The sequence below is a fragment of the Natator depressus genome, chromosome 14 (assembly GCF_965152275.1).
Source record: "Natator depressus isolate rNatDep1 chromosome 14, rNatDep2.hap1, whole genome shotgun sequence".
NCBI classification, from domain to species: Eukaryota; Metazoa; Chordata; order Testudines; family Cheloniidae; genus Natator; species Natator depressus.
This window is the reverse complement of record NC_134247.1, coordinates 46,063,105-46,071,702: the sequence shown is the minus strand read 5'-3', so window position 1 is coordinate 46,071,702 and position 8,598 is coordinate 46,063,105. Positions and strand designations below refer to the sequence as shown.

At 56.2% G+C, this 8,598-nt stretch overlaps 1 long non-coding RNA gene across 1 annotated transcript; it reads left to right on the top strand.

Moving 5' to 3' along the window:
- On the top strand, window positions 1–8,345 carry LOC141998146 (uncharacterized). Its single transcript, XR_012641796.1, has 3 exons — window positions 1–92; window positions 670–793; window positions 8,100–8,345. It is a non-coding gene; the product is annotated as an uncharacterized LOC141998146 (long non-coding RNA).
- Window positions 8,346–8,598: the final 253 nt, after the last annotated feature.

Genomic DNA, 8,598 nt, shown 5'->3' with positions numbered 1-8,598 from the left:
GGAGTGGGTGGGAAACAAAGGGTCTGTCTGGCTGTGGGATGCTTTTGCCCGGAACAGGTCAGGAATGCAGACTCAGAACTTCTGTTAAGTTAGTGAGTAATCTAGCTGGAAAATGGAAAAGATTTCCTTTTGTTTAATGGCTGGTAAAATGGCTGTGTTGGAGGGAACGTAGATTCCTGTTTTTGTGTCTTTTTGTAACTTAAGGTTTTGCCTAGAGGGATTCTCTGTGTTTTGAATCTGGTTTCCCTGTAAGGTATTTACCATCCTGATTTTACAGAGGCGATTCTTTTGTCTTTTCTTTAATTAAAATTCTTCTTTTAAGAACCTGATTGATTTTACATTGTTCTTAAGATCCAAGGGCTTGGGTCTGTGTTCACCTGTACCAATTGGTGAGGATTTTTACCAAGCCTTCCCCAGGAAAGGGGGTGTAGGGCTTGGGGGGATATTTGGGGGGGAAGACGTCTCCAAGTGGGCTCTTTCCCTGTTCTTTGTTTAACACGCTTGGTGGTGTCAGCATAGGGTTCAAGGACAAGGCAAAGTTTGTACCTTGGGGAAGTTTTTAACCTAAGCTGGAAAGAATAATCTTAGGGGGTCTTTCATGCAGGTCCCCACATCTGTACCCTAGAGTTCAGAGTGGGGAAGGAACCTTGACAGCTCTGTTTGCCACAGGTTTGCACCTGGGGGAACGCCCACAAGGTATTTAGCCCGCACGTGAAGGGACAAGTCACGGTGAATGGCCCATTCGGGAACGCTCGGCTCACAGTGGGAAACGCCTGTCGACACCGAATGGACGGTTTGTGAACGTTCTAACTAGAAGGTGGGTGGGGGCCATGGACGTGTAACTTGCCCACGTGACTCTTTCACAGTGAGAACAGATTTCCCTTTACTCGGCAGGAGCTAAAAGGCCCTGGCCTGGAAATAGCTCCATTTTACCTCTTTCCTGCTTCAGCCTCTGGACTATGAACATCTACTGATGGGAGCATTGCAACCAAGGGACTGAGGACTTTAAGGAAATCTGGAGCCTTCATATTTCCTTGATCCTTTGCAGATGGATTTACGAGTTGGATCTGGTACAGAGGCCGTTCTAGCCTCACCGATTGTTGATTTCTCCCTTGCAAGGGACAAAGATCAGATACCTACTCACTTTCTCACATGAGTCAGCAGCCTCTGATACCTGTGGGATAAGCAACCTAGCCCTTGCTTGAGTGGTTTTGTTCTTTCCTCTCCAGATGTCAAAGCCTGTTCCCATTGAACTCAATAGCAAGACTCCTTGTGATCTCAATGGGAACAGGATTTGGCCCCAGGAGATCCGAGAATGTGATTTTGATCAAGTGCTTCTCTGTCCAGAGACAGTTCTCAGGCACGTTCTGCCAGGTGGATTTTGGTTGCCCCTCCTGTAGGTCATGCTGAGGAAAATAATGAAACAATCTGGGCTGTAGGTCTATCAAGATGTACGTGGCACACACAGTTCTATGCCTCTTTCCCATCAAACCCAGATGGCGCCGCCTCTCTGCTTCCCTAGTGCCTGGCAGGGAGCGATACTTAGAGAAAGGCAAGCTGGCAGAAGCTCAGGGCATGGCTCCACTTGCAGATGCAGAGCGCTGTGAGTTAAACCAGCCCTCGGAGAGCGGAGTAGGGAAAGCCTTGTCCTTTGTGTTCACACTGTCGGCTGCCAGGGCACTGGCGTGGCCACATTTGCGGCATTGGGAGCGATGCAGTGTGGGCAGCTATCCCACCGAGCCCCTCTTCCCATTCTCGCGCTGTGGCTTGTGGGAAGGGGGCAGGAGGTGTGGGGCATTCTGGGTCCCATCCCAAACGCCCCGTGATGCATCGCTTCACATCCCAGCAATCCCTGGGCTTCCGTCCACGTTTGGCGCCATCTTTCAACGGTTTTTGCACTGTGCGCTCTGTCTTCCCCTTCGGTCTGCGGGAAAGGAGCCCGACGTGCTGAGGAATATGCCGATGGGTCTCGCCAGCGCGTCACGTTTGGCCGTCAAGTTCCTCCTTAAGCTACAAACTGAGGAGTCCGACGATGACATCGACTCGCATAACGCATACGACACGAGATTCCTTGTGGCATTCATGGACATGCTCACCGCCGTGGAACGCCGCTCTGGGGCTCGGGAAACAAGCCCTGAGTGGTGGGGTCACGTCGTCAGGCACGTCTGGGATGACGATCAGCGGCTGCAGAACTCTCGGATGAGAAAAGCCACTTTCATGGGACTGCGTGAGGAGCTCGCCCCCCCTCTGCGGCACAAGGACACGGGATTGAGAGCTGCCCTGACAGGGGAGAAGCGGGTGGCGATTGCAACCTGGAAGCTGGCAACTCCAGGCAGCTACCGACTGGTCGCTAGCCAGTTTGGAGTGGGAAAGTCAACGGTTGGAATTGTGTTGATGCAAGTTTGCAGGGCCATTATTCGTGTCCTGCTCGGAAGAACCGTGACTCTGGGCAACGTGCATGACATTGTGGCTGGCTTTGCACAAATGGGTTTCCCTAACTGCAGAGGGGCAATAGACGGGACGCATATTCCAGTTCTGGCACCAGCCCACCTAGCCTCCGAGTATGTTAATCGGAAGGGGTATTTCTCTTTGGTTCTCCAGGTGCTTGTGGATCACCGTGGGCATTTCACAGACATTAATGCAGGCTGGCCCGGAAAGGTGCATGTCGCACGCATCTTTCAGAACACAGGCCTGTTCAGGAAGCTGCAAGCCGGGACTTTCTTCACAGACTAGAAGATCACCGTAGGGGAAGTCGAAATGTCCATTTTGATCCTTGGAGACCCCGTTCACCCTTTAATGCCGTGGCTCATGAAACACTACACAGGGAGCCTTGACAGCAGCAAGGAGCAGTTCAACAACAGGCTGAGCTGGTGCCGAATGACTGTGGAGTGTGCTTTTGGCCGTTTAAAGGGTCGCTGGCGCTGTCTGTATGGGAAGCTGGACCTGGCCGATGACAACATCTCATTGGTAATATCCGCATGCTGTACCCTCCATAACATTTGTGAAGGGAAGGGTGAAAGATTCACTCAGGCATGAACCTCGGAGGTTCAACACCCGGAGGCTGAATTTGAACAAAGAGCAGGGCTATTAGAGAGGCCACCAGTAATATCAGGTGCCCTGCACAGGAGTGAAGTGAAGTGGTTCCAATGCTACACTGACATGCAGTGCCTGTTTCTTTCCTGGGCTAAGGTATCTTTTACTTAATGCAATAATAAAGAATGTTTTCAAAGGCAAAACATTCATTTACTGAAAAGAAACACAACTGCTTGGGAAAAAGAAAGGGCATGACACATCTGTGCTGTGTGGAAGTAGGGAAGGGGGCGGGGTGGGGAACGGGACAATCACAGGTTTGCGTCTGTCCTGTTCTCATATTCAGCCTTCCTGTCTGGAGTGCTGCGCAATGAGTGCTGCACTTCTGCCTGGCTAAAATGCCTGGTGATGGGGGCTGAGTGCAGTGGGTCGGGGTCGTAGTTTGCAGGGCTGGGCGGTGAAGCTTCAGGTGTTGGAGGCAGCTGGTGGTGATAAGAACCCGGCTGTTGGAGAAAGTGGGTTGGAGGTGACATGGGGGCCCAAGGGAAAGAGTTTTGGGACAAGGGCTGTGGGGGGAGGGCAGGTGCGGATCTGCTCTGCCTGCATGGCTACGAGCGCCTGGATCGAGTCCGCTTGGTGCTCCATGATGCTTAGCAGCCACTCCGTGCTTTGGTGCCAGCGATCCATATTTTGCTGGCGGACCCTCTTTGCACTCTCCCACCACTTCTGCGCTTTTTGATTTTCATTAAGGGACGGCTGCATGACTTCATGCATCAGGTCCTCTTTGCTTTCTCGCATACGCTTCCTGATTCTTTGGAGTCTTTCAGCCGTTGATAACAAGGACGGCTGGGATCTCAAGGTTGCATCTGTAAAGGCAAAATGCAACACTTAACAGAGGCAGCATTGTTCACACCAGACAGAGCAATGATTCCCCCGCATTGAAAGTAGACACACACAGTCTACACAATAGCAGAATTTGCCCATCCCAAAGCTTGCGCACGTAACCCACAGGAGTCCCAAAATGGTGAGTAAGCACAGGGGCAAGGGGGACTGATTGATTCACGGCCGCACTGTCCTCTGGGTTTCTGTGCCTTGGGGAGAGCCAACAGCAGCAGGGGGCCCCTATACTGAACACTGTCCCCACATTTTCCACAGGATGAGTTTGTCCTGGAAGAGATCTCGCTGGTGAGGGTGACCTGGGAAGCAAGGGAGGGTCTTCTACGGCAAGGCGGCTTCCGCCCTGGCCCGTCTGCAGCTTGCCTGTATGCAGCAATGGTCCCCCCGCCCCTCACGGCACAGAGGTGGGGACATGTTAGCCTGACTGGGGCAAGGACCACAGTGGCTCTCCCACGAAACCTGCACAAGCCCATTGCCCAGCTTCTGCATGAGACCTTTGAAGAGATCGCTGAGGCCGATTGCCGCGATGTGAGAGAGCTCATCAACGCCCTATTCCGCATCTAGGCACCCGGCCCTAACCCTCCTCGCCCCAAGAGCCCACCCCCAACAACTTCCTTCCCAAAATAAAAGCCGCTTGCCGGGAACCTCCTCTGGAGTTTGTCCTTCCCCAAGCACCGGCCGCTGCGACTGGCTACCTTCCTCCTGGCTTGAGAACAGCTCCTGGCTGCATGCTGGGGGTGCTGGGCTGTCCCCCTCCTCCTCAGCACCCTCACTGGCAGGGGGCTGTGGGTCGGGAGTGAGGGGCACCGGCAGAGCTGGGGGGAGCCCAGGGAAGGGCTAGCAGGGGCTGTGGGTCAGGAGTGAGGGGCACCAGCAGGGCTGGGGGGAGCCCAGGGCTGGGCTGGCAGGGGCTGCGGGTCGGGAGTGAGGGGCACTGGCAGAGCTGGGGGGAGCCCAGGGCTGGGCTGGCAGGGGCTGCGGGTTGGGAGTGAGGGGCACCGGCAGGGCTGGGGGGGCAGGGGTGGGCTAGCAGGGGCTGCGGGTCGGGAGTGAGGGGCACTGGCAGGGCTGGGAGTGGAGGGGATGGAGGAGCCATTCTCTGGGGGTAGCTGACATGGGGCAGGGGTGCGCACTGGTTCCCAGAGTGGCAAGGACCAAACCGAATCTGAGGTCTTCACAGGTTTAGAGTTCCAAGTGTCTGAATTCCACAGCCAGGACTCCTGGGTTCTGTCCCAGCCCTGGGAGGGAAGTGGGGGCTAGTGGTTAGAGCGGGAGGGGCTGGGCACCAGGACGCCTGGGTCCTCTTTTTACCTATGCTGCTGACTTACCTAGTGTCTTTAGTTAGTCCCCAGCCCCTCCCTACCCTCCCCCACGGGGGGTTTATGAATGTCCACCCCATCCAATTTGCTCAGAACTTTCCCTCCAGAGCGTCTCTCTCCCCCACCCGCCCACACGGGTTCGTCAGGCTGGATCAGCGCCAAGGGTGTTGCCTTGCCCGGAGGGAAGTAGCGTGTTTGTGCCACATCTGTGGGGCTTTTGTTCTCTGAGTGGGAGGGGTTTCCTCTTATCCTTGTCAAAACTTTCCTCTCTCTCCGGCGGGATGGGGGCTGCTGGGAAGCTGCCAGGGCCGGGATCCCTCTCGCCTGGGTTTCTTGGCCTGCTGAAGAGACCCTGGAGCCCTCTCGTCTCTGCCCGTTCTGGAAGCCGGGAAATCTGAGAAGCCACAACACCTCGGTTGTAGCTGAGCCACCCCCCGAGACCCCCCGAGACAGCTGTTCTAGGTGGCTCTTCATTCTGGAATTCCAGAACGAATCCAACTCCGGCTGCTAACCGAATTGGATTAGAATTAGAATTGAATTTGTTCTAGAATGAGACACCTAGAACCCCATCTCTCTGGCATCCCGAATGAAGCCAGTCCCATCTGCTAACCGAGTGGGTGATTCATGTGCTCTCGAACGAGGGGACACCTGGAACCTGCTGCGTCTGGATTCCAGAATCGAAGCCAGCTCCAGGCGGTCCCATCGTTTGACGTTCCGGAATGAGGAGAAGCCTCGAACCTGGTCTTTCTAGAATACAGCAAGAAGCCAACCCCAAGTCTGAACAGAATTTTGTAACGGGGTGCAGCACCTAGAACCCAGACGTTCTAGAAGTCAGAAAGCAGGCAATCTTGAGCCACAGGGGACAATAAAAAATCACACCATTGGGTGGTCTGGGTGCTTGTAGTGAGGCAGAGTGGCCTCCGTTTGAACTGGAGAGTGAGGAATCCGACCCAGCACTGGAAGTCCCAGGGTGGGACAGGAAGTATAAAACCAGAGCCCCAGAGCTCGGTAGGGGCTGGACCACCGGAGGGAGCAGACATCTCTTCCAAGGAGCGGAGATATTTGCAGGGTCCTGGACGGGCACCCAAGTGGAGCTGTGCCCTGCAGTCGGAGGAGATGGATGAGTAGCCCAAGGAACGGCCAGGACCGCCATCCAAGGAATGCCCCAAGGAGCTGTGGGGACTGCCGGCGGCCGAGAACCCCGAGGAGACAGAGGACCTTTGGACGACAGAGCCCTACGCCCAGACTGTGGTAGGAAGCAGCCCACGGGAACCAGACTTCAAGCCAGTTCTGCAGCCGGAGAGCGAGTCGGTGTGTTTCGGGAGGATCCCCAGTGGTGAACCCATCCGCCATTATTAGGGCCCTGGGCTGGGACCCAGTGGAGTAGGGCGGGCCCGGGTCCCTCTACCCCCACCACCATCACTGACCTCAACCCTGGGGTGGCAGCTAAACCCCCGCTTTTTGTCCAGAAGGCCTGGACTGTTTTGTGGGCTCCCCCCCAGCCAGGCGGCTGTGGAGCCATAGGCTGTTTGTGCTCCGACTGTTACTTGCTGTCTGCCTGGAGTGAGGCGAAGCGGCCTCCCTCCCTCGAGAGCGAGGGACCACGACAGTGCTCTAGGAGCACCAGGAAACGGGTCTTTCTGGGACGCAGGAGGATGCAGAATGTTCTGCAGCCCAGAGCCCTTGGTGACTCTGGGCAGCCGGCAGAGCTTCTGAGTGGTCTGACTGTGGCTGGGGTGGACCTGCCATGTTGCCGTTACAGCATTACGTTTCCTAGAACGCAGGGAAACCAAAACGGGCTCCGGGGTTCATGGGGCATTTCTGGACTGGAGCAGTCTAGAGCTCTGACTCCTCTGGGAAATCTAGGGTTCTGGAATCCAGAACCGCCATCTCTCCCGCGGCCTGGGTTTGGAGGCAGCAGGGAGCTTTGGGTTCTGGAATTCAGTGCTTCTCGGTGGATCCCCGCCCTTTTTGGACATCAAAACACGACGTTCAAGAATTCAGAAAGTATTTTTTCCAGAAAACGTGGCACCCTAGAACTCTGACTCTCCAAGCCGCACCCTCTAGAACCCAGCGTTTTCTGACTTCCCCATCCAGGACTCCGGGGTTCGATCCTGGCTCTGGGAGGGGAGTGGGATCTAGAGGGTAGTCGCTCTAGAACCCAGAATGTGCGGCCTAGAGCTCTAGAAGCCATGCACCTTGGGGCGATGAGTTCTGGAGCCAAAAATTCCACCTACGCCAGCTCTAGACATGCTAGAACCTCGGCCCTTTGGTCAGATGTGCTCCAGAACACAGACTGTTTAGCCCCGTCACTCAAGAAATGGGAAAGTTCTGTTCCTGGAGGTCTAGAACCCATGGCGTTCATCTCCCCCAGGAAGTCTAGGACAGCGTTTCGCACTGACCCGTCCGTGGGCCGGTGCCACGCCCGGAGATCTCCCTGACACTGATTAGGAAGGCAGCCAGCAGGTGCCTGATATTAAAAACGTTGAGAAATATTGCTCTAGAACTCAGAACCTTCAGACATCCAACGTTCTAGAATGTGGGAGCCTTCCCCCCCCCCGTCCCCCCGGGCCCCATCGTGCATCTGGGAAATCCCGTTAATTCTCCTCACCCCTACCCATTCCCGGGGTTTAGGAGCACATAGTCAGTGAGGAGGCCGGATGCCAACCTTCTACTGCTGCTGCTTAACGGCGTTATTCCGCTCACTCTTGGTTTAGAGGGCTGGGCTCTTGGTGGAGACGGCTGAAAGGTCAGTAGATGCTGCGGGGGGGCGGGGGGGAGGGTGGTGAGGGGACTGCTCAGAGCAGGGTAATTGCCTTCTACTGCTGCCAGCTAATGGAGTCGCTCCTCCAGCTCCAAGATCAGGGAGTGGGGCTGTTGGGGGAGAGAGACCAGCTCGCTGCCGCGGATTTCGTCCCAGGAAGCGGCCGATCAGCCATGGCCACATCGTTCCCAACGCCGTCCTACAGTCCCAAGGAACGGGTGCGGGGGGGTCTGCTGGAGAAGAAACGGCGCTCGTCCCACACTGGGAGGGGGACGCCGAGCCCCGGGAGTTATGGCGGAGCTGGGAGGAGCCCCTCGGAGTCTCGCCCGCCTGCGTCTGTCGGCCGAGGGCAGGGCCGCGGGGAGCTGTGCGTGTCCGGCAGAGTTACGGTGAGCTGAGGGTGAGTGTTCAAGGCCAGGCTGGCCCAGGGGGGATGGAAAATGAGGTCCTGTCTGTCCATGCAACGGGATGGGGGGGGCGGATTCTAGAGATCCTTCACCCATAGGTATCGGGCAGGGAATGGGGCACGGGGCCTGTCCCCTCTAGGGGGCGCCAGCTCCCATCCGGCCCCAGGGCGGGGACTGGCTG